Source organism: Lucilia cuprina, chromosome 4, assembly GCF_022045245.1.
Source record: "Lucilia cuprina isolate Lc7/37 chromosome 4, ASM2204524v1, whole genome shotgun sequence".
Lineage (NCBI taxonomy): Eukaryota > Metazoa > Arthropoda > Insecta > Diptera > Calliphoridae > Lucilia > Lucilia cuprina.
The window spans coordinates 62,657,308-62,685,113 of NC_060952.1; positions in this window are offsets into that span (position 1 = coordinate 62,657,308).

The window sequence follows — 27,806 nt, forward strand, 5'->3', positions numbered from 1 at the left end:
GTCGAATGGTTTTGCGTTTGTCAAGGTAACTACCTCGAGATCCTTTGTTGCTGACTACTCCCGAGTGGTCTGGTACCCATATGATGTTAACCTTACCTATGGGAGAGTATTCAGTTAAAGCTTTCTTACAATCCAATACGATCTTAAATTTACTTCTATCACCTGATATCGCCCTAATTACCCTCTGGCTTTCGCAAATATATTAAGGGTTGTTTATTAATTTATTCTAATTCTTTTAACACATTCTGTTATTGATCTGACTTCTGCCTGTGTTATTTTTGCTGTTTGTTATATTTCTGTTTCTGGGCCTTCAATATAGAACCCCGGTAAATATATTAAGGGCTGAGTGCGCTATATTTATTATAATCCAATTAACACATTATGTTATTGCTCTGACTTCTGCCTGAAAGTTTGTGTTATATTTGCTGTTATATTTATGTTTCTGGGTCTTCAATACAGAACCCCAGGACCATTTTATCCCCCAACTTAGAGCCATCCGTGTAACAAAGGATTAGTGCTGGTATTTGCCCTAATTTTCCGCATGACCATGACATTCATATTCAGCGTTTCAAAGTTTCCCACAAATTCTTCATATTCTCAAATATGTTTCAATAGGTAGAATATCTAGCAACAAAGAGTTTGGTTGATGTAGTATACATGACACCACTTATGTTAGTTGAACTCCGTCTAGTTGTTTGATATTACAGTTTTTGTCCAAAGCAGACCACCAGATTATTAAAGCATAAGCAAGAATTGGACTATATATAACAATTTTATAGTTTTCTAAAAGGTATCTTTACGCAGAACGCTTTGGCGTAAAAAACTTGTCCTATTTTTTGAAAATGTTGCCACTGCGTCCTTCCGAATATGACCTATTTTTTATCAAAACTTCAACTTTGGGCGACATGTTCTAAAATCCCAAAGCTGGGATCAGAAAACTGAAAGCAGTTTTGGAAACCTCAATATGTTTTCTATTTACTCCAAAAGTATTTTCCCAGCCCTGAAAGAAATGTGGACCCTATGGGTAAACATGTAAAAAATCCCATTTTTGGGATTTTCATTCCTATTTTTGGGAATTGCGGGATGCCCTTTGACCTTTTCAATTTTTTTTATTTGAAATGACAATTTTAACAAGCGTTGAAGATTTCATTGAGTTTTGTTCATAAATAAAGATTTTGTCATATATTACATATTTGTTAAATTTCTAAAACTATGATTTATATCAAAATTTTAATAGGGTCGCAGATAGCTACAACAATTTAGTCCATATTTATCCCTTAATATCTTTTTTTAGTTAGATATGGAAATTCTCGACCCTCTACAAAAAATTTCAAGCCAATATCTCAATTACATTCAAAAATATGTTCATTTAAACCTGTGTCCTTTAATTTCATCCTTTTCATATTTTAGTATTAAGTATGACAGAACATACATTTGGTGTTGAATAAAATATTTGGACAATTTTTAAAAATTATTTAGTTAATTATTTTATTGAAAACTATAACATTGTATATACAATAAAAAATATAATTTTAATATGAGCCACGCACAACAACATCTAAATCACCTCACACAAACCACCTTTCCCGCCCACCGAAATATAAGACACAATTTAATACAATATCATCAGTTAGTATAATAGCTTTTTTTATTTGAACTGTTTATCTTAAACATAATACAATTAATTCTTACAACCTACTTATATAGTTAATTCCTAACACTATTTATTTTCTATAAAATAATCTGTCATGTCGGTATACATATCCAGAAGGTAATATAAGTCCTTTAAATCTTCCTCGTTTTGAGATGATAGAGTTTCATAACAAATCCATCTTTTTCGCATAGTTGAAAGAACAGAATCAGAAGATAGAAGTAAGCTATTAAAAATATCTTCATTCTGTGATTGCCTGGAGCATTTTCTTGAGCTGAAAAGTTGAACATGCTTAAAATCTCGATTCCTCGCTTCCTGGGCTTCTTCTGTTAACTCTCCAAGTGGAAGAATATTCGATTCAATTATTATTTGACCATGACACAATACTTTGTGTACTGTTGGTGTTAGTTCCCTCCATGGATACAGAGATACAAGTAATTTAGAAATTTCAGATGTATATTCCCCAAATCGATTTCCATTAATTTTATGTGCCATTAAAATAGTGTTAACTCTTCGATTCTTCTTGGATTCTGCTTTTTTCCGCAGCTCTCAGTTCTTTCAATTCTTCATTATTTTTTGTTGATTTAGTAAGATTCTCTGGCACACTTCTATATTTGAGGTCGTATGCTATGTGTAAAAAGTAATCCAAAAATCGTATTCTGGCATGAAGTGGTGAAATTCCGAAAGACAGGACTTCTTCATTAATACTTCTGCTTTTGTTTATATTTGAGAATTGCGACTTTTTCTCATTACATATTGAGCATCTCCAGAAGGAAGAAGTTTCTGTTATGGCATTGCTGACCTTTCCATCAATCATTGTTAAGCTTAGCTGATATGATACGTTAATAGAGAATTCTTTTATTTTTATGCAAATGGGCTCCAGTGCATTTATTTCATCTTTTAAATATTCCACTAAATCTTTTGTTGTTTTCTTTGACTCCTTTATATATTTAAATCCAATGGGTCTACAAAAATTTTTTGAACCCGGGGTTGTATTGATCCATATATCTTCAAATGAATTTCCGATGCTTGACGATGATGGATTAAGGGAATAAGAACGAATTCGTAATGGCGCTAATGATGACATAAATTAAGACAACATTACAGTTATGAATTTTCCTTAGTTGGTCTTCTGAAAAGTCTGACACAATTCTTGATGCTGTGTTTTCGAGCAAAGATGATATATCAATACAAGCTTCCACATCATTAACAGCAATAGGTGATGGTAGTTTGTTTTTTTTCCTGGATCGCCTTGTATGATGGTAATATATTGTGTCCTTTTTCATGCAGAGCTTTCCTTAATATTTGGTACTTATTTCGACTGAGACCCAGTTCCAACATAAGCGCTATTGCTTCCTCTTCAGTAAAATTTGATTGTGATGTTGGAGTTGGTTTACTTTCCACAATTCGCTCAAGTCGTTTTGGTGATGCATTAGGAAGAATAGTTGCAATATGTACGGCATCCATAGGTTGGTTTTCCTTTTTCAGCATTTCGTTAAATGTATCAGTAATTTCCTCATTTGAGATTGAAAAAAGTTTTTGTGTGACCCTCTTTTTTTTGACCTTGAACATAAGTCTTCGTATGACTTGCAAGGCGCTCTTTCTGATGTGTTGTAAGTTGAGATTTCCGTAGTAGTTTCCATCCAACTACAAAATTTTAATGGAAATTTCTATTGATTTCCATCCACTGACTTACTTTTTACATCAAAAAGTTTTAAATTTTTTATATAATTTGAAATGTCTTCAATTCTTTCTGGCCCTTTTGAAGATACACTCCATAAAACGGAACACAACTCTTCGTACTTTAATGTAATCTTCATTGTAGATTTATTAAATATGGTACTTAAAATCTGAGAAGTTTACTTATATACCAATTCTTGTCATTTCCGATACAGGTATTCCAAAGTAAAAAATTACGAACTGTCTACCTATTAACATTTAGGACTATATTACTATATAATTCAGTCATTGATATTTCTTATTAGTGAATGAATTGAAATTATCATTATCTATATATTTTTACCCACAAACAAATTAGGTAAAAAATAGTTATAAATTTCTGAAAATTTAAGCATAATAGGACCTTTCAATTATAAGGATAAGCAAACAAATAGCAAATAGGTAAATATAAGATTTAAACATGTGATAAAAAATAGGTCATATTCGGTCATATTCGAAAATAGGACAAGTTTTTTACGCCAAAGGATTCTGCGTAAAGATACCTTTTAGAAAACGATAAAATTGTTATATGTTCTTAAAGAAAATTTCATTTTATTAATAAAAAAGTTGAGACACATTTTTGGAAAAAAACGGCAAAAATCTAAAATGTTTTGAATTTTTAAATTAAAAACGTATATTTTTTGATCTGTAAATGATATTGATCTGAAATTTTTTGTATATTATTGGAAATTTTGTTGTCTAAATTTTTAAATGCCTATAACTCGGATATTATATGAAATAAGTAGCTTTCAGAAAATATAAAAATCTTTGTATTTGGATGAAAAACAAAAAATGGCACGAGTTTAAAAATTTTACATGTCATAGGTACCCTACTTTGGGCAGCCACAGCGCCTTCCCTGGGGAATCTGCAATGTTCATCTTCAAAACTTAAACTCGAAAACTCCTTGGCTACGCTCACTCCAAATTTTATCCCGATCGGATCAGCCGCTTAGAAATGCCAGATTTATTTCCAAAAAATTTCGATTCTGCCCCACTGTGCAGGGCCGAAAGACATTTTCCCGGCACTTTTCTTATGAAGGCTAGACTGGTTTCCGTACATTTGTCTCAGATATTCACTCCATGCTTGAAATTGAATCACAGGATGTAAGGGAAACCTAGCTCTGCGATACCTAATTCCAATCGACCAATAAGTCTTAAGTCATTTTTACTTAAAACCTTGGAATAGATTGTCGATATTATACTTAAAAGCAAATACCTAAAATTTAAGCAGCATGTTTATGTAAAGGATGATCGGTGGAAACCGCTTTAAAAGAAGTTATCCATTACATAGTTTAATCCTTCGATAATAAACTATACTTACAGGCTGTATACATTTACATTGAAGACGTTTTGAAAAATGTGCACACCAATACTCTTATCCAATCCCTAGACTTGGTTTATGTTTACAAGGTGCCCCGCAGCTGGATCAACTACATGCTAAAAAACAGATGGAAAAGGGTATTTCGCGGTATGCTACAGGGTGACATTTCGCACCTTTACTCTGGGTTAGCACGATTAATAGCCACCTAAGGACCCTAAGCGACAAAGGACTTACCCAAACTGCTACGTAGACGATGTTGTAATATTTTTAAAAGGAATGGATCCAAATTACTTGGATGGAAGAGCTGATGCGGCCCTGAATACGGCCTTGAGCTTAGCTCAACCGAGAGGCCTCAATGTTAACCCGCGAAGACGAAAATCTGTCTTTTCACAAGAAAGACAGAAATTTCTACGAATACTGAACCTTGCTTCCGGGGCAAGAAGATACCGGTGAGAGACAAAGTTAAGTACTTAGGAGTAATTATCAGCCATAAAGTTAAAATGGATACACCACATAGAGGATAGTATCAACAAGTGCTAGGCGATATGTAGGAGAACTATAGGCATGAAATGGGGTTTTAGTTTTACTATGACAAATTGGCATTATAAAAGTGTAATTAGTCCAATTCTTGCTTATGCTTTAATAATCTGGTGGTCTGCTTTGGACAAAAACTGTAATATCAAACAACTAGACGGAGTTCAACTAACATAAGTGGTGTCATGTATAGGTTAGGTTAGGTTAACCAAACTCTTTGTTTCTAGATATTCTACCTATTGAAACATATTTAAGAATATGAAGAATTTGTGGGAAACTTTGAAACGCTGAATATGAATGTCATGGTCATGCGGAAAATTAGGGCAAATACCAGCACTAATCCTTTGTTACACGGATGGCTCTAAGTTGGGGGATAAAATGGTCCTGGGGTTCTGTATTGAAGACCCAGAAACATAAATATAACAGCAAATATAACACAAACTTTCAGGCAGAAGTCAGAGCAATAACATAATGTGTTAATTGGATTATAATAAATATAGCGCACACAGCCCTTAATATATTTACCGGGGTTCTATATTGAAGGCCCAGAAACAGAAATATAACAAACAGCAAAAATAACACAGGCAGAAGTCAGATCAATAACAGAATGTGTTAAAAGAATTAGAATAAATTAATAAACAACCCTTAATATATTTGCGAAAGCCAGAGGGTAATTAGGGCGATATCAGGTGATAGAAGTAAATTTAAGATCGTATTGGATTGTAAGAAAGCCTTCCCTGGGGAATCTGCAATGTTCATCTTCAAAACTTAAACTCGAAAACTCCTTGGCTACGCTCACTCCAAATTTTATCCCGATCGGATCAGCCGCTTAGAAATGCCAGATTTATTTCCAAAAAATTTCGATTCTGCCCCACGGTGCAGGGCCGAAAGACATTTTCCCGGCACTTTTCTTATGAAGGCTAGACTGGTTTCCGTACATTTGTCTCAGATATTCACTCCATGCTTGAAATTGAATCACAGGATGTAAGGGAAACCTAGCTCTGCGATACCTAATTCCAATCGACCAATAAGTCTTAAGTCATTTTTACTTAAAACCTTGGAATAGATTGTCGATAGTATAGTTAAAAGCAAATACCTAAAATTTAAGCAGCATGTTTATGTAAAGGATGATCGGTGGAAACCGCTTTAAAAGAAGTTATCCATTACATAGTTTAATCCTTCGATAATAAACTATACTTACTGGCTGTATACATTTACATTGAAGACGTTTTGAAAAATGTGCACACCAATACTCTTATCCAATCCCTAGACTTGGTTTATGTTTACAAGGTGCCCCGCAGCTGGATCAACTACATGCTAAAAAACAGATGGAAAAGGGTATTTCGCGGTATGCTACAGGGTGACATTTCGCACCTTTACTCTGGGTTAGCACGATTAATAGCCACCTAAGGACCCTAAGCGACAAAGGACTTACCCAAACTGCTACGTAGACGATGTTGTAATATTTTTAAAAGGAATGGATCCAAATTACTTGGATGGAAGAGCTGATGCGGCCCTGAATACGGCCTTGAGCTTAGCTCAACCGAGAGGCCTCAATGTTAACCCGCGAAGACGAAAATCTGTCTTTTCACAAGAAAGACAGAAATTTCTACGAATACTGAACCTTGCTTCCGGGGCAAGAAGATACCGGTGAGAGACAAAGTTAAGTACTTAGGAGTAATTCTCAGCCATAAAGTTAAAATGGATACACCACATAGAGGATAGTATCAACAAGTGCTAGGCGATATGTAGGAGAACTATAGGCATGAAATGGGGTTTTAGTTTTACTATGACAAATTGGCATTATAAAAGTGTAATTAGTCCAATTCTTGCTTATGCTTTAATAATCTGGTGGTCTGCTTTGGACAAAAACTGTAATATCAAACAACTAGACGGAGTTCAACTAACATAAGTGGTGTCATGTATACTACATCAACCAAACTCTTTGTTGCTAGATATTCTACCTATTGAAACATATTTGAGAATATGAAGAATTTGTGGGAAACTTTGAAACGCTGAATATGAATGTCATGGTCATGCGGAAAATTAGGGCAAATACCAGCACTAATCCTTTGTTACACGGATGGCTCTAAGTTGGGGATATAAAATGGTCCTGGGGTTCTGTATTGAAGACCCAGAAACATAAATATAACAGCAAATATAACACAAACTTTCAGGCAGAAGTCAGAGCAATAACATTATGTGTTAATTGGATTATAATAAATATAGCGCACTCAGCCCTTAATATATTTACCGGGGTTTCTATAATTGAAGGCCCAGAAACAGAAATATAACAAACAGCAAAAATAACACAGGCAGAAGTCAGATCAATAACAGAATGTGTTAAAAGAATTAGAATAAATTAATAAACAACCCTTAATATATTTGCGAAAGCCAGAGGGTAATTAGGGCGATATCAGGTGATAGAAGTAAATTTAAGATCGTATTGGATTGTAAGAAAGCTTTAACTGAATACTCTCCCATAGGTAAGGTTAACATCATATGGGTACCAGACCACTCGGGAGTAGTCAGCAACAAAGGATCTCGAGGTAGTTACCTTGACAAACGCAAAACCATTCGACGCAACAAAATGTGAATTAAAAATGTGGATGAGAGAATATCATAAGGTCTCTTGGAATAATGAAACGGGGGGTTGGACCACAAAGTGAAGTTATTTCGGAAGTGATGTTAACACTGATTGTAGATTTCGTAGGAATTACGTACAGGAAACTGAGTTTCTGAACTTATTTTTTATGACAACCTTTAGTAATAATAAGAATGATAATTATGAGATATAATTAGAAAAATATCATATTCTTATCACTTGCGCACTTGAAAACCCACCCTTAAGGTACTATTAGACGATATGTATTTTACATATGTACTGTCAAAATTTCCATCTGTAAAAGTTGTACATATCGTCTGATACATATGAAACATTGCATATGTAAAACACATGTGAAAATAGATATGCCAATTTTTCGATTAGAGCGTGCTCTATTTTCGTGTGACAAAAAAAAAACAGCTGTTTTTTGAAATTCAATTTAAGAAACCAAACAAACCTCCATCGTTTATTATACCCACCATCAAAAAAGATGGGGGGTATATTGTTTTTTTTTTTATAATTGAGGATATATTGTGAATTTTACTTGTGTAGAAGAGCTGAGGAGGCTCTGAATACGGCCTTGAGCTGAGCATAACGGAGAGGGCTCAATGTTAACCCGGTGAAGACGGAAATCTGTCTTTTCACAAGAAAGACAAAAATTTCTACATATACTGAACCTTGCTTCCTGGGCAAGAAAAAACCGGCGGCAGACAAACTTAAGTACTTAGGTGTAGTACTTGACCGGAAATTAAAATGGAGACACCACATAAAGGATATGATCAACATGGCACATCGGTGCTGGGCGATATTTAGGAGAACCATAGGCATGAATTGGCTTTACAAAATTTACCAATTCTAGCTTATGCTTCAATAATCTGGTGTACTGCTTTGGACAAAAAGTGTAATATCAAACTACTACAGGGAGCTCAGCGTACATGCTGCTTGGGTATTAGTGGTGCCATGTATACTACTTCAACCAAGGATCTGGAAACGGCGCTTACAGCCGAACGGCTCCTTACTTTAGGCGAACTGGCCAAAAACCGTTATAGGGCACGTCATCAATATATAATGGACATATTAGAGGGTTATACACATTCAGCGGATGTACCTGATCGCATACTAAACACAGAATATGTCGGAAACTTTAAAACGCTAATCCCAGATAGAAAGTCGTGGTTAAGCGGAACATTGGAGCAAATACCAATAAGAATCCGTTGCTACACGGATGACTTTAAATTAGTGGACAAAGTGGGCCTGGGGTTCTATATTGAAGACCCAGAAACAGAAATATACCACCGTTTACCTAATCATAACACAACTACCACCATCCACCATCAAAAAAGATGGGGGGTATATTGTTTTTTTTTTTTTTATAATTGAGGATATATTGTGAATTTTACTTGTGTAGAAGAGCTGAGGAGGCTCTGAATACGGCCTTGAGCTGAGCATAACGGAGAGGGCTCAATGTTAACCCGGTGAAGACGGAAATCTGTCTTTTCACAAGAAAGACAAAAATTTCTACATATACTGAACCTTGCTTCCTGGGCAAGAAAAAACCGGCGGCAGACAAACTTAAGTACTTAGGTGTAGTACTTGACCGGAAATTAAAATGGAGACACCACATAAAGGATATGATCAACATGGCACATCGGTGCTGGGCGATATTTAGGAGAACCATAGGCATGAATTGGCTTTACAAAATTTACCAATTCTAGCTTATGCTTCAATAATCTGGTGTACTGCTTTGGACAAAAAGTGTAATATCAAACTACTACAGGGAGCTCAGCGTACATGCTGCTTGGGTATTAGTGGTGCCATGTATACTACTTCAACCAAGGATCTGGAAACGGCGCTTACAGCCGAACGGCTCCTTACTTTAGGCGAACTGGCCAAAAACCGTTATAGGGCACGTCATCAATATATAATGGACATATTAGAGGGTTATACACATTCATCGGATGTACCTGATCGCATACTAAACACAGAATATGTCGGAAACTTTAAAACGCTAATCCCAGATAGAAAGTCGTGGTTAAGCGGAACATTGGAGCAAATACCAATAAGAATCCGTTGCTACACGGATGACTTTAAATTAGTGGACAAAGTGGGCCTGGGGTTCTATATTGAAGACCCAGAAACAGAAATATACCACCGTTTACCTAATCATAACACAACTCCCAGGCAGAAGTACGAGCAATAACGGAATGTATAAATTGGATTAGAATAAATATGGCGCATACAGGGCTTAATATATTTATCGACAGCCAGAAGGCAATTAGGGCGATATCAGGCGATAAAATTAAATCTAAGACCGTATGTGATTGTAAGAAAGCTTTAACTAAATACTCTCCCAAGGATAAGCTTTACATCATATGGGTACCAGGCCGCTCGGGAGTAGTCGGCAACGAAAGGGCGAATGTAATAGCTTTAAAGGGAAGAGAGCTCGATAAAGTTAACCTGCTGAATTAAAAATATGGATGAGAGAATCCCATAAGGCCTCTCGGAATAATGAAAAGGTGGCTAGAACCACAAAGATTCTATGGGGTGACCCTGATGAGAGCAAGACGAGACATCTCCTCAAAATGAGCAAGTCTGAGGTTAGATGGTACGTATTCTGAGTGGGCATACAGGATTACAAGCACATCTATACAAAATTGGACGTGCGGATTCAGACGAATGTGGACCATTTGGAAAGTGAAACTCTGGAGCACTTTCTTTGCCACGGTCAGGCAATCGTCGAAGTTGGATCCAAGTATCTTGGAAGTGATGTTATTCCGGAAATAAAAGTATTACGACGTCGTCTGCATAGAGTCCTTTCTTGGTTAGGGTCCTTAGGAGACTATTAATCGCAGTAACCCAGAGTAAAAGTGACAAAATGCCACCCTGTTGTGTACCGCGAAATACCTTTTTTCTGATAGTTATATCGTACATCTCGCAGCTTATCCATGGACGACTTCGTTTAAAGCGTTTTCCACCGATCGTCCCTTTACATAAACATGCTGCTTATATTTAAGGTCTTTCTATGGTATACTGCTTTTAACCATGCTATTGACTATCCGTTCCAATGTTTTAAGTAGAAAGGACGTAAGACTTATCGGTCGATAGGACTTAGGTGTCACATAGCTAGGTTTCCCTGGTTTGGGTATAAATATTACCCTTGCAGCTTGCCATTTAACTGGGGTATATGCCAATTTTAAGCATGCAGTGAATATCTCAGATGTACGGAAACCAGTCCCATCTCAGTCTGCAAAAGTGCCGGGAAAATGCCATTCGCCCTGCAGATTTATAGGAAGCAAAGCTTTTGATTGCCCCTTTAACCATGTCAGATGTAATAACTATTTCCGTGTTACCCTCCTCTTCCTCCAATACACAGTGGGGCAGAATGGAAATTTTTTGGAAATAAATCTGGCGTGAGCGTAGCCAAGGAGTTTTCGAGTTTAAGTTTTGAAGATAAACCCCGCAGATGCCCCAGGGACGGAGCTGTGGCGGCTCAAAGTAGGGTACCTACGACATGCAAAATTTTTAAATTCGTGCCATTTTTTGTTTTTTACCCAAATACAAAGATTTTTATATTTTCTGAAAGCGCTCGACGAGATCTTGAAAAAACCTGCTTGGACATACTATCTGAGTTATAGGCATTTAAAAATTTAGTGATACAAAATTTACCATACCTTGGTCCGCCTTTTGAATACCGGGCGTAATTTTGGGACCAAATGGACTCAAATGTTAGTTAGACAACAAAATTACAATAATATACAAAAAAATTCCAAAAATATACGTTTTTTAATTTAAAAATTCAAAAAATTTTAGATTTTCGCCGTTTTTTATTAATAAAATAGAATTTTCTTTAAGAATATATAACAACTTGTCCTATTTGTTGAAAATGTTGCCACTGCGTCCTTCCGAATATGAACCATTTTTTATCAAAACTTCAACTTTGGGCAACATGTTCTAAAATCCCAAAGCTGGGATCAAGAAACTGAAAGCAGTTTTGGAGACCTCAATATGTTTTCTATTTACTCCATAAGTATTTTCCCAGCCCTGAAAGAAATGTGGACCCTATGGGCAAAAATGTAAAAAATCCCATTTTGGGATTTTCATTCCTATTTTTTGGGAATTGCGGGATGCCCTTTGACCTTTTCATTCTTTTTTTGCATTTTCTTATTTAAAATGACAAATTTAACAAGCGTTGAAGATTTCATTGAGTTTTGTTCATAAATAAAGATTTTGTCATATATTACATATTTGTTAAATTTCTAAAACTATGATTTATATCAAAATTTTAATAGGATCGCAGATAGCTACAACAATTTAGTCCATATTTATCCCTTAATATCTTTTTTAGTTAGATATGGAAATTCTCGACCCTTTACAAAAAATTTCAAGCCAATATCTCAATTACATTCAAAAATATATTCATTTAAACCTGTATCCTTTAATTTCATATTTTAGTATTAAATATGACAGAACATGTTTAAATCTTATATTTACCTATTTTCCATTTGTTTGCTTATCCTTATAATTGAATGGTCCTATTATGCTTAAATTTTCAGAAATTTATAACTATTTTTTACCTAAATTTTTTCGACAGATCATTTCGTTCTGTTTCGTTTATGATCATGTAGGTAAAAATATACAGGTAATAATAATTTCGATTCATTCACTAATAAGAAATATCAATGACTGAATTACAGGTTATATTAATATAGTCCTAAATGTTAATAGGTAGACAGTTCGTAATTTTTTACTTTGGAATACCTGTATCGGAAATGACAAGAATAAGTAAACTGACAATGACAAGAATAAGTAAACTTCTCAAATTTTAAGTACCATATTTAATAAATATACAATGAAGATTACATTAAAGTACGAAGAGTTGTGTTCCGTTTTATGGAGTGTATCTTCAAAAGGGCCAGAAAGGATTGAAGACATTTCAAATTATATAAAAACTACATATAGTAGAAAAGTAGACAAAACAGGCATATCAAAAATTGAAAACTTTTTAAAACTTTTTGATGTAAAAAGTAAGTTTGTGGATGGAAATCAAAAGAAATTTCGATTAAAATTTTGTAGTTGGATGGACACTACTACGGAAATCTCAACTTACAACACATCAGCAGGAGCGCCTTGCAAGTCATACGAAGACTTATGTTCAAGGTCAAAAAAAAAGAGGGTCACACAAAAACTTTTTTCAATATCAAATGAGGAAATTGCTGATACATTTAACGAAATGCTGAAAAAGGAAAACCAACCTATGGATGCCGTAAATATTGCAAATATTCTTCCTAATGCATCACCAAAACGACTTAAGCGAATTGTGGAAAGTATACCAACTCCAACATCACAATCAAATTTTACTGAAGAGGAAGCAATAGCGCTTATGTTGGAACTGGGTCTCAGTCGAAATAAGTACCAAATATTAAGGAAAGCTTTCCATGAAAAAGGACACAATATATTACCATCATACAAGGTAATACATACATATCCTACCATCACCTATTGCTGTTAATAATGTGGAAGCTTGTATTGATATATCATCTTTGCTCGAAAACACAGCATCAAGAATTGTGTCAGACTTTTCAGAAAACCAACTAAGGAAAATTCATAACTGTGATGTTGTCTTAATGTGTAAGTGGGGATGTGACGGTTTATCAGCACTTCCAGAATACAAACAAACTTGTGGAAGTCGGACATTAGCAGACTACAAAAGTGTATTTATGCCATCATTAGTGCCATTACGAATTCGTTCATATTCCCTTAATCCATCATCGTCAAGCATCGGAAATTCATTTGAAGATATATGGATCAATACAACTCCGCGTTCAAAAAATTTTTGTAGACCCATTGGATATGAATATATAAAGGAGTCAAAAAAAAAAACAACAAAAGATTTAGTGGAATATTTAAAAGATGAAATAAATGCTCGGAGCCAATTTGCATAAAAATAAAGGAATTCTCTATTAACGTATCATATCAGCTAAGCTTAACAATGATTGATGGAAAGGTTAGCAATGCCATAACAGAAACTTCTTCCTTCTGGAGATGCTCAATATGTAATGAGAAAAAGTCGCAATTCTCAAATATAAACAAAAGCAGAAGTATTAATGAAGAACTCCTGTCTTTCGGAATTTCACCACTTCATGCAAGAATACGATTTTTGGATTACTTTTTGCACATAGCATATGACCTCAAATATAGAAGTGTGCCAGAGAATCTTACTAAATCAACAAAAAATAATAAAGAATTGAAAGAACTGAGAGCTGCGGAAAAAAGCAGAATCCAAGAAGAATTTAAAGTTCAGATGGTATTAAACATCGACAAACCACTTCCAAGTTGCGGTAGTACAAATGACGGTAATACGGCGAGAAGGTTTTTTCGTGATTTTGAAATTACTTCAAAAATAACTGGAATCGACAAGGAGTTGCTTCGAAGAGTTAACACTATTTTAATGGCACTGAATAGTAAACATAAAATTAATGGAAATCGATTTGGGGAATATACATCTGAAATTTCTAAATTACTTGTATCTCTGTATCCATGGAGGGAACTAACACCAAAAGTACACAAAGTATTGTGTCATGGTCAAATAATAATTGAATCGAATATTCTTCCACTTGGAGAGTTAACAGAAGAAGCCCAGGAAGCGAAGAATCGAGATTTTAAGCATGTTCAACTTTTCAGCTCAAGAAAATGCTGAGGCAACCACAGAATGAAGATATTTTTAATAGTTTACTTCTATCTTCTGATCATGTTCTTGTAACTATGCGAAAAAGATAGATTTGTTATGAAACTCCATCATCTCAAAACGAGGAAGATTTAAAGGACTTATATTACCTTCTGGATATGTATACCGATATGACAGATTATTTTATAGAAAATAAGTAGTGTTAGGAATTAACTATATAAGTAGGTTGTAAAAATTAATTGTATTATGTTTAAGATAAACAGTTCAAATAAAAAAAGCTATTATACTAACTGATGATATTGTATTAAATTGTGTTTTATATTTCGGTGTGTGGGAAAGGTGGTTTGCGTGGGGTGATTTAGGTGTTGTTGTGAGTGACTCATAATAAAATTATATTTTTTTTATTGTATATACAATGTTATAGTATATAACATATAAAATAATTAACTAAATAATTTTTAAAAATTGTCCAAATATTTTATTCAACACCAAATGTATGTTCTGTCATACTTACTACTAAAATATGAAAAAGATGAAATTAAAGGACACAGGTTTAAATAAACATATTTTTGAATGTAATTGAGATATTGGCTTGAAATTTTTTGTAAAGGGTCGAGAATTTCCATATCTAACTAAAAAAAGATATTAAAGGATAAATATGGACCCTATTAAAATTTTGATATAAATCATAGTTTTAGAAATTTAACAAATATGTAATATATGACAAAATCTTTATTTATGAACAAAACTCAATGAAATCTTCAACGCTTGTTAAATTTGTCATTTCAAATAAGAAAATGCAAAAAAAAAATTGAAAAGGTCAAAGGGCATCCCGCAATTCCCAAAAATAGGAATGAAAATTCCTAAAAATGGGATTTTTACATTTTTGCCCATAGGGTCCACATTTCTTTCAGGGCTGGGAAAATACTTTTGGAGTAAATAGAAAACATATTGAGGTTTCCAAAACTGCTTTCAGTTTTCTGATCCCAGCTTTGGGATTTTAGAACATGTCGCCCAAAGTTGAAGTTTTGATAAAAAATAGGTCATATTCGGAAGGACGCAGTGGCAACATTTTCAAAAAATAGGACAAGTTTTTTTTACGCCAAAGCGTTCTGCGTAAAGATACCTTTTAGAAAAATATAAAATTGTTATATGTCCTTAAAGAAAATTTTATTTTATTAATAAAAGAGTTAAAATTTTGATATAAATCATAGTTTTAGAAATTTAACAAATATGTAATATATGACAAAATCTTTATTTATGAACAAAACTCAATGAAATCTTCAACGCTTGTTAAATTTGTCATTTCAAATAAGAAAATGCAAAAAATTTGAAAAGGTCAAAGGGCATCCCGCAATTCCCAAAAATAGGAATGAAAATTCCTAAAAATGGGATTTTTTACATTTTTACCCATAGGGTCCACATTTCTTTCAGGGCTGGGAAAATACTTTTGGAGTAAATAGAAAACATATTGAGGTTTCCAAAACTGCTTTCAGTTTTCTGATCCCGGCTTTGGGATTTTAGAACATGTCGCCCAAATTTGAAGTTTTGATAAAAAATAGGTCGTATTCGGAAGGACGCAGCACAGTGGTATAGGAAAAAAAAAAAGAGGGAAATAATTCGGTAACTTCTAAACGGTTAATCCGATTTTAATGAAATTTGGTATGCACAAAGAGGAGGTGTTGTCGAGTTATTGCTGTTCAGGAAACTTGGTTTCATTCAAATCTTAAACAAATATACAATATTCCTGGATACAATTCAATTCATTGTTGTAGATCTGATGGCTACGGTGGAAGTTCTCTTTATATAAAAGAAAACCTTCAATATGTTGTTGACTACTGTGAAAGTAAGCAGTTTATTGAAGCTATTCAAATATCTTTGCAATGCATTAAAATAAATGGAAAATCACTAAAAATTTGCACATTTTATAGGTCACAAAAATGTGACATAAATGCATATTATCTATTTATTGAAAATATGTTAAACATTAACCCTCGTTCACCTGTCATTATAATTGGAGACGCAAATATTGATCTGTTAGATGATACCTTGTCAGCTGATCTTTTAAATACTCTATTACATTATGATATCCAAAATTGTCATACAATGGTTACGCGTCCAACTAGTGGCAAATCGATTGATCATCTATATAGTAATATATTAAGCAATCTTGTTATTAATTCTATAAAATGTGATATGACTGATCACATTTTGCTCTCATGTCAAATAAAGAGTAATACTAATAAATCGGAATCTGAATATACTGAAAAACGATACTATATATGTGACTACAATTTTTTTCAAGTACATCTTTAAGATCAAATAAATTTAATGCAACACACAGGAAATCCGTCTGATGATTCATCGCAGTTATCGAACATAATTTCGAATAGTATAAAGTTATCTACAATTGAAAATATCGAAAGAACTGAAATAAAACAACATATATACTCCCTGGATAAATGAAAATCTTCGTTCCCTTATTATGTTGAAGAAAAAACTTTTGAAATCAAGAAGAAAGAAGGGAGATGTAAATAGTGAAAATAAATTAAAACGTTTGAGCAAAGTTATAAAAATTGCTAGTAAAATATGCATGAATAATTATTACCAAGCTAATCTTGTGAATCTTCAAAATAACCCTAAGAAATGCTGGTCATTTTTAAATGAAAATTTAGGAAGAAGTGTGAAGCAAAACTTACAACTAAAGAATGACAATGGGGATGTTATAACGGATGATAGACAAAAATGTAGTATGTTTAATAAGTATTTTCTTGAAATACCAGAAACTTTAAATAGTAAAATAATAAAATCTTCAGGTGATTCTTGTAACAACTTATATACCCTGCGTCAATGTAATGATCACTTTTCCTTTAGATTCGCAAACAATGAAGAACTATTAGAAATAATTTCAAATCTGGATTTGAAAAAGAGCCCTGGCTACGATGGTATAACGTGTAAAGCGCTTTTGACGTGCAAACACCTAATAATATTAAACTTGGTGAATATTTTTAATGATATCATCAGTTCATCAATTTATCCAGCTAATTTGAAAATTGCAAAGATAACGCCAGTTCCAAAAGATAATAAAGCATGTACAGTAGAAAAGTTCAGACCTATAGCGCTGTTGCCTATAATTGATAAAGTTTTTGAAAAAGTTTTACATAATCAATTAACAACGCACAGTGGTATAGGAAAAAAAAGAGGGAAATAATTCGGTAACTTCTAAACGGTTAATCCGATTTTAATGAAATTTGGTATGCACAAAGAGGAGGTGTTGTCGAGTTTAGGTTTTGAATTTGGACCTTATAGGCCAACCAGGGGCCCGGCGGGGGGTCCTCAAATTAGGACACCTCGGCTATGTTAAATTTTTAAAACGATCCTATTTCTTCATTTGAGTTCCGATTTAAAAAAAAAATCGTATATAGAATCTGCTCATCGAGCACTATAAAAAATGTCGTCATAGCAGTAAATTATCTCTTATAGTTTAGGAGATATTCGCATTTGAAAATTAAAATTTTAAAATTTTTACCGTTCTTACTTTAGTTTTTTGATAATAGCGGGTCCAAATATTCCCGATTTTCGCCATTTCTTTTTTTATTCGCTTAACAACAAGTTTATATATCAAGCAGTGAAAGAATTATGTAAAAATCATGACTGAGTCCAAAGTTATAGGCATTTTAATTTAAAAAATTAAAAAAAAGGCGATTTTTTGCCATTTTTTTTGGGAAAAAAGTATCTTTTTCTTTTTAAGTTATCTAAAAAGTTTCTAAGAAGATGTATATAGAATTTATACTTTTTGAAAAGCTGACTTTACATAAAATACGATAAATGAAACAAAACCTAAAAATTTTTGATACCGAGGGGACCAGGTCCATCCAAAAAACCCTATTTTTTATAGAAAATTCAATTTTGAGCAAAAATTCTCAAATCGCATAGTCGATATCAAATTATAGTGACCTGTTTTATATGACCCAATATGTTCTTAATCATTTTGTAACGGGTTTCGATAACCCCGCCCCTGGTATGGATATAATAGGCAAAAAACCAAAAAATCCCATTTTTGGGATTTTTTAAAACTTTTTTGGGAATTCCGGGATTTCTAATAAGAAAATTCGAACTTTTTATTTAATTTTAGATTTTGAGTAAAAAAATCTACCTAACTGTAAAATTTCATCAAAAAATATTCATAAATAAAATTTTTATTGCAATTTGAAAAATTTGTATCTTCGCAAAAACTGAATAAAAAACATTTTTTAATTTTTTTAAAAAAAGTATTCCGCGAATTTTTTAATTTTAAAATTAAATACAGTTTTGAAAAATAGACAAAATTACCTTTCCATTGATATATAACATGCCTACCTAATGTTTTTTAAGTGACAAATTAATTAGGAAAAACTCAACATCTTTTAGAAAATTTACCTAGCACTATTATTTTCATCCATAACGTTAACTCTTAAATTTGTTACATATATTAAAAAAATTTCAGGTATTATTTTTTAAACTGTAATGATTTTTACCCCTATAGGTCACTTTAATAGGTAGCTTATTAAAGTGACCTATTGAGGAAAAATTCATTACATAAGGATACGTTAGACATATGTGGTGATAAAAAATCAGAATTTTCGAATATTTCCAAGCAAAGATCAATAAATGAGGAAACATTACAATTTGGAATATCCCCCCTACATGCTCGCATACGATTTCTGGAACATTTTCTACATTTAGCATATGATTTAAAGTACAGAAGCATACCGGAAAATGCAAACAAAAGTGCAAATAACAATAAGGAGTTAATGGAAATGAGAGCCAGTGAGAAACGAAGAATTCAAGAGGAATTTAAAAAGCGGATGGGATTAAATATTGATAAACCACTCACAGGATATGGAAGCACAAACGATGGTAATACCGCTAGACGTTTTTTTAAACATTTTGAAACTACTTCCGAAATAACCAGAATTAGTATGGATTTACTGCAAAAGGTCAATATTATTCTAATGGCGATAAATAGCAAGCATAAAGTGAACGCAACAAAATTTGGAGAGTATTCTACAAAAGTTTCTAAATTACTTTTGGAATTATATCCCTGGAAAGAAATGACACCTACAGTTCACAAGATATTATGTCATGGAAAGGTCATCATAGAACATAATATTCTGCCTTTAGGAGAGCTTACAGAAGAACCCCAAGAATCGAGGAATAGAGACTTTAAGCATATTCATCAGTTTAGCTCAAGGAAGTGTTCTAGGCAGTCTCAAAATGAAGATATTTTTAATAATCTGATTCTATCTTCTGATCCTGTTTTATCTACTATAAGGAAACGTTGGATTTGCTACAAAACGTTAGCATTTGAAAATATTCATGAATTTAAAGATTTACTTTATCTTTTAGATATGGACTACTGTGATACCGATTATTTTACAAAATTATATTAATTTATAAAAAAATAAATAAAGACTATTTTTATATAAAATAAATACTTGTTAATTTTTTTTAGGGATAAAGAATAAAAGATTAATCGTAAAAAGTGGCTGTAAAAATTCATAAAAATTTAGGTAGTAAAACATGCCTAAACAAATGTATGGATGAAAATAATAGTACTAGGTAAATTCTCTAAAAGATGTTGAGTTTTCCCTAATTAATTTGTCACTTAAAAAACATTAGGTAGGCATGTTATATATCAATGGAAAGGTAATTTTGTCTATTTTTCAAAACTGTATATAATTTTTGAAAATTAAAAAATTCGCGGAATACTTTTTTAAAAAAAATTAAAAAATGTTTTTTATTCAGTTTTTGCGAAGATACAAATTTTTCAAATTGCAATAAAAATTTTATTTATGAATATTTTTTGATGAAATTTTACAGTTAGGTAGATTTTTTTACTCAAAATCCAAAATTAAATAAAAATTTCAAATTTTCTTATTAGAAATCCCGGAATTCCCAAAAAAGTTTTAAAAAATCCCAAAAATGGGATTTTTTGGTTTTTTGCCTATTATATCCATACCAGGGGCGGGGTTATCGAAACCCGTTACAAAATGATTAAGAACATATTGGGTCATATAAAACAGGTCACTATAATTTGATATCGACTATGCGATTTGAGAATTTTTGCTCAAAATTGAATTTTATATAAAAAAAAGGGTTTTTTTGGATGGATCTGGTCCCCTCGGTATCAAAAATTTTTAGGTTTTGTTTCATTTATCGTATTTTATGTAAAGTCAGCTTTTCAAAAAGTATAAATTCTATATACATCTTCTTAGAAACTTTTTAGATAACTTAAAAAGAAAAAAATACTTTTTTCCCCAAAAAATGGCAAAAAATCGCCTTTTTTAATTTTTTAAATTAAAATGCCTATAACTTTGGACTCAGTCATGATTTTTACATAATTCTTTCAGTGCTTGATATATAGACTTGTTGTTAAGCGAATAAAAAAAATGGCGAAAATCGGGAATATTTGGACCCGCTATTATCAAAAAACTAAAGTAAGGACGGTAAAAATTTTAAAATTTTAATTTTCAAATGCGAATATCTCCTAAACTATAAGAGATAATTTACTGCTACGACGACATTTTTTATAGTGCTCGATGAGATTCTATATACAATTTTTTTTTTAAATCGGAACTCAAATGAAGAAATAAGATCGTTTTAAAAATTTAACATAGCCGAGGTGTCCTAATTTGAGGACCCCCCGCCGGGCCCCTGGTTGGCCTATAAAGTCCAAATTCAAAACCTAAACTCGACAACACCTCCTCTTTGTGCATACCAAATTTCATTAAAATCGGATTAACCGTTTAGAAGTTACCGAATTATTTCCCTCTTTTTTTTTCCTATACCACTGTGTGCTCTTCTTCAGTTGCGCCAGTACATAAAAGATAAAAGTTACGATGTAGTAGATCGTTGAAATATAGCTGGTGCACTTGCTACACCAAATGGTAATCTCTGATATTCAAAAAGACTTAATAGAGTATTAACAACAAGAAGTTTCTTTGATTCCTCGTCCATTTCTATTTGTAAATATGCATCTGATAAATCTATATTCGAAAATGATTTACCATTTTTAATTTTATGAAACAGGTCTCGAATTCGTGGGATTGGGTACTGTTCTACATCCATTTTTTTATTCTCGTCGCCAAAGATTATGTTTATAAAAAAATGTTTTTTATTTAAAATTCAAATCAAGATTAAAAATATATTCTGATTACAAATTTTCAATTTTCCGTGTGGAGTTGTCAGATCTCCCATCGGACGCGTCCCAGGTGGCGGATAGGGGGAGCTAAGCATGGTCTTTTTCGACACATTGAACATAATGGTCGAAAACGACGATGCTAGCTCGAGATAAGGCAGACATGACTAGATACATTTTTGACAAATGGTCTAACAAGCCTGTCATATCTAGATGAGTGCATGAATCAGGACAATCTTTTATCACATCAGTGTATACATTTTTGACAAATGGCCTACTGATATGTAAAGAGATGGTAAAGTGCTGATATGATTTATGGTACATCTGATAACAGGCGGTCATATATGATAACAGGACTTCTCCTGTTCCCCATGCACAAATCCGTGGACCAAAACTGTCAACCCCACCCCCATCCCCATATTTCCCAATCCACCTAGTTTATCCCTCTTCAATCCAATCCCAAGAACCCATTCCCTCATCCCCCACTTGTTCTTTTAAATTCAGTTTCATAAAAATTTATGTCTCGTTTCACTATACCTTCTCTATTTTCTGGGTCATACAATCTGTAGGCTTTTGATTCCTCGGAATAACCTACCATTATGTACTCCTTGCCTTTAGGACGAAACTTTTTCTTAGCCATCTTATTTAAAGCTATTGCTATTGATCCAAAAACTTTGAAATGTGCTACGATTGGTTTTCTTCCAGACCAAATTTCTTGAAGCGTTTTATCTTGATATTTTTTCGTTAATGATCTGTTACGAATATAAACTGCGGTTGATATTGCTTCCGCCCAAAAATACTCTTCTAAATTGGCATTCACTATCATACTCCTAGCCATTTCCACCAATGTGCGATTGGCTCTCTCGGCCACGCCATTTTGTTGTGGAGTGTGAGGTACGGTCAATTGTCTCTTTATGCCATTCTCCTTCAAGAAATTATCGAACTGTTTACTAATATATTCACCGCCGTTGTCGGTGCGAAGAGTTTTAATCTTCCTATTTGTCTGATTTTCTACCATAGCTTTAAAATTTTTGAATGTTTGAAATACTTCACCTTTCTCTTTCAAAAAATATAAAAACATCTGTCTTGAACGATGGCCCACACACATCGCTATGGATGATTTCTAACAGATTTTCTGATCGACTTTCAGATTGAGGAAAGGGTTTAGAACAGATTTTGCTTTTAGCACATGTTTTGCAAACTATATCTGATGGAATTCTTTCCACGTTAAGACCATGGACTACATTCTTTGTTGACAAATCTTTCAGTGTTTGAAAATTTACATGACCATATCTTTGATGCCATCTTTCAACAGTTTCCTTTTCGGAATTTGAGTAAAAACTTGAATTTGTATCTTCTTTTACAATAAACAAATCTTATTTTCTACCTTTCAAAATAACTGTCTCATCTTCTATGAATACTACTTTTTTCGAATCAAATACTACCTTTACCCCATTCTGAACAGCTGATAAAACGGAAATGAAATTACCTTGCATATCAGGGACATACATACAATTCTGAGGGTTTTTATGGTAAAATGTCCACTTTTAAACGAAACTTGACCTCTACCTTTAGATTCTATAGTGTGCTCACCAACTAATCTTATAACTTCTTCTACTTCTTCGAACGATGTAAACAAACTACGATCACAACACATGTGTGATGTGGCACCACTATCAACGCACCAAGTATTCTTGCGTAATAAATTTTCCAAATGCATAACTTGCTAATGCTTTCTGATCTGACTTACCGCTGGAATTTCTATTTCGATCTCGACATTGTGCAGCAAAATGTCATTGACGACCGCAATTAAAACATTTACCTTTTTTCTTGTTTGTGCTTGATTCTTGATTATGTTTCTTCTTAAATGCAGAAAATGCTTGATCGGTACATTTACCTGATGCTCGCCTTTCACCTTCTTCCAGCAACTTGACTTTTAACATGCTCAACATTGGCAATACATCACGAATTTCGACAGAATAACAAACGATTCATATGTTTTGGGTAGACTCGACAATAAAATAATTGCCACTAATTCTTCTAAAATTATAACATTTATTTCGGCCAGCTTTTCTACTATTCCAAAAAATTTATCTAGAAATTGAGGAACGTTATCATCATCTTCCATTTTGAGATGCATTAATTGCTTAAAAAGTGACACTTTCCTTGCAGGACCACTGGGAGAAAAATTTCCCTTAGCTTACACCATGCTTGATATGACGACTTGCAATTCTTAATGAGATTTATCTGTGATGGTTTGATACACAGCATAATAGCCAAAGCCTTTTCATCTTTTGATAGCCATAGTTCCAATTCACTAGCCGCTTGGGGTTTTACCACTTCGCCATTTGCAATTTTCCATAATTCGTTATGAATTAACACGCTCTTCATTTGAAGACACCAGGATTCATAATTGTTTGTATCCAATTTCTCTATTTGGAATCCGGAACTCATCTTGGATATTTATTTCACCTTTTACAAAGATTTATAGCCCATAACCTGTTGGAATCCTTCCTTTTAATATAAAGGCCAAACAAATACCTATAACAACAAGCACAATATATTTTCTATATTTTATACAAAAACGAAGTTTATTCAACAAAAGTTTTTCAGCAAGTGACAAATAATATTTTTACATTAAATATGATACCAAACTACATTGATTAAAAACATAAAATTCAAACAAAGTATTTGTATTGTAAAGTACAATTTAAAAAACAAATCAACAAAAAATGGCACGAGTTTAAAAATTTTACATGTCGTAGGTACCCTACTTTGAGCCGCCACAGCGCCGTCCCTGGGGCATCTGCAGGGTTCATCTTCAAAACTTAAACTCGAATACTCCTTGGCTACCCTCACGCCAAATTTTATCCCGATCGGATCATCCGTTTACAAATGCCAGATTTATTTCAAAAAAAAAAATTATTCTGCCCCACTGTGCAATAGTAGAGACCCAATTTTGACTAATAAAAAGTAATATGTATATAATTTGTATTGTATTGCTACTACATACTTACAATTTTGTAATCTAATTCTAATTTTTTGTTATTTTAATTGATATTTTATTTTCTTTTTAAATAAGTAATAATAAATAATATTCTAACCCCCTTATTCACAAACAACATTTTTATTTTATTAAAGGTTTATAAAACAAAATTTTCATAAAAAATACCGTTTATAAAATAAAAATTTTGTTTGTGAATTAGGGGCTTACCCTTATTTTTCAATTCATCTATAATTTTAATAAACTTTATTTTATAATACATATTTACTTTACGTGAAGAAATTTTTGGGTATGAGGGATTATTTTTTTGTAAGGTAAATTAAAAAAACACGGTGGCAACATGTAAATTTTTTTAAAAAAAGTATCTACTTTTGTTGTTTTTGTAGAATTGACTTCACCTTATAAGTGCACCCTGATTATTTCTTTACATTTATTAATTGTAAAAAGAAAGGTTTCTAGTAAAGATGTTACATATAAAAATTAAAAAATTTCTTCAAGACTTTGACGCTTTAATTTTTGTTGAACATAAAAAAATACTGGAAGAGTATTTAAAACTTATAAATAAAACTGGGTATTATAATGAAGAACCTATATTATCTAAATATAGATTACATTTCAAATATTGCTCATGGTCGGATGATACAACAAATTTTGGCCCTGATACTTGCTGTTGTACAAAGCAAAATAGAGAATATTATAACAAGATATTATTTATTATCTAAACGTCTAAAATAGGTATATGTATAAAATATTTTTAATAACAAATATGTTATTTAAAAACATATATGATTAAATGTAATAAATATTACAACATAAAAAATTTGTGTTTTTCTTTATAATAACTTCATGCTATTTCAAACAATTTCAATTTTGAATTCAAGAAATAATTTTAGTAAATAATTGACTATCTTGCAAGAACAACACATTCAGAATTATTCATCCAACAAACATTAAAATTGAATCAAATTATAATCTAATAAGGACTAAATTGAAATTCAAGAAATTTTAATACTACCACCTATAATGAAGGATCTATATTATCTAAATATAGATTACATTTCAAATATTGCTCATGGTCGGATAATACAACAAACTTTGGCCCTGATACTTGCTGTTGTACAAAGCAAAATAGAGAATATTATAACAAGATATAATATATATTATCTAAACGTCTAAAATAGGTATATGTATAAAATATTTTTAATAACAAATATGTTATTTAAAAACATATATATGATTAAATGTAATAAATATTACAACATAAAAAATTTGTGTTTTTCTTTATAATAACTTCATGCTATTTCAAACAATTTAATTTTGAATTCAAGAAATAATTTTAGTAAATAATTGACTATCTTGCAAGAACAACACATTCAGAATTATTCGTCCAACAAACATTAAAATTGAATCAAATTATATATCTAATAAGGACTAAAATGAAATTCAAGAAATTTTAATACTACCACCTATAGACATACCCATATTCCTTGCATTGCATGACGGTTGGGATTGGGTTGGGAAATTCTACTGAAAGTCTTACAAATGTTTAAAAGTAGCTTGGAATCATGTAAATTAAAATAATTAAAAATATTTAAATAAAAATACAACAATAAACACCACAAAACATTGAAGTTTCACTTTGAATTCGCATATTATTGTAGACAAATGTTTTAGAATTTCGATTTAAAAATGAAATAAATGATTTAATTGGAGGTTGACCTGCAGAACAAAAAAATTCTGCTGGTTTATTTTCAGGAAAGTAAAAAGCGACCCAATGCTGTCCGGGTTTATAAGATGGATCAGTGTTGGCTATGTAAAATGAAGGTTTCGCAATACGTGTTTTGGGTAATTTATTACTGGGGAAAACTCCTTTAAATTTATATTTTGTACAATTATTTGAATTATAGAATACATAGCGTTTGAATTATAGAGCGAGACTTATCAATTTACAGTATACTATCAAATTCGCAATATACTAAACAGGTAATTGCCTCCGTAATCGGTTTTCCAAAACGTCCTTCTATTCGAATAGTTCCTTGATTTATTAAATTTCCAAATCTGGTGTTAAATCGAAAGATAGTAAAAAATATCCGTTATCAAATAGTTCTTTTGTTATTTGATGACCTTTATCGAAATGATGAACTCCAGTTAATTTAAATAGTGTTTGATAACCTCGAGTGCTTATTATTCCACCATTATTATAATTAAATGCAATAGGCTGTGCTGGAAATTGTACTCCATTAACAACCAAATTAAATCTTTGTAAATTAAAATGTTGAAAGTTATATATATTTTCTTTTCTATCTCCAGTATATGCTTTGTTAGATACCATTCCAAAAATTAAAAAGTTTGGTAATTGCCCAAGTACAACATTATCCAGAGATAATGAATGCTTTCCAGGATGTATAGTGAATGTCTTAATTTCTACTCTTTTATATGGGTAAATTGCATTTTTTGATTGTAATACATTATGATGTGCCATTAAAATGTTATTATTAATAACAAGGTGATTTATGTATAAATTAGCTTCATGTATTTTTATTTGAGATTCATTTTTATCTCCATCTAATATATAGAAATTAGGCTTCTCTAAATTTAATGTAACCTTAAGATCAACATTATTAAGTAAATATTTTTGTTGATTAAAAACATCTACATGAAGTTTTCCAAAAAGCTCTACTTTTTTCAATCTTTGAATAGTTTTTTTTTTTTTCTTTTGTCCAATCCAGAGTTTTCTTTTTCAGTTAATGAATTAATTTTATTCATATCAGCAGCCCAACCACATGATTCGAGATGTGTAGATCTAGCATCATTTCCATAATTTAACAGTGTTTCCATATATGCTCTATAGTGATAATTATTGTCGGGTTGGTATACATTTTTATTGTTAAGATGAACTACAAAATTTCTAAATAAGGAGTGTAATAGGATATTAACAACACCTCCATTTCCTTTAAATTCAACCACCAGTCTCAGATAAATACTATTAAGGTCTCTACATGTTTCACCATTCCCCAATGATACAAATTCTATAGTACTAGAGTTGTCCAATGAAGCAATTGGATTATAACATATTTCCTCTGTTTTAATTACACTAGTTTGAATTG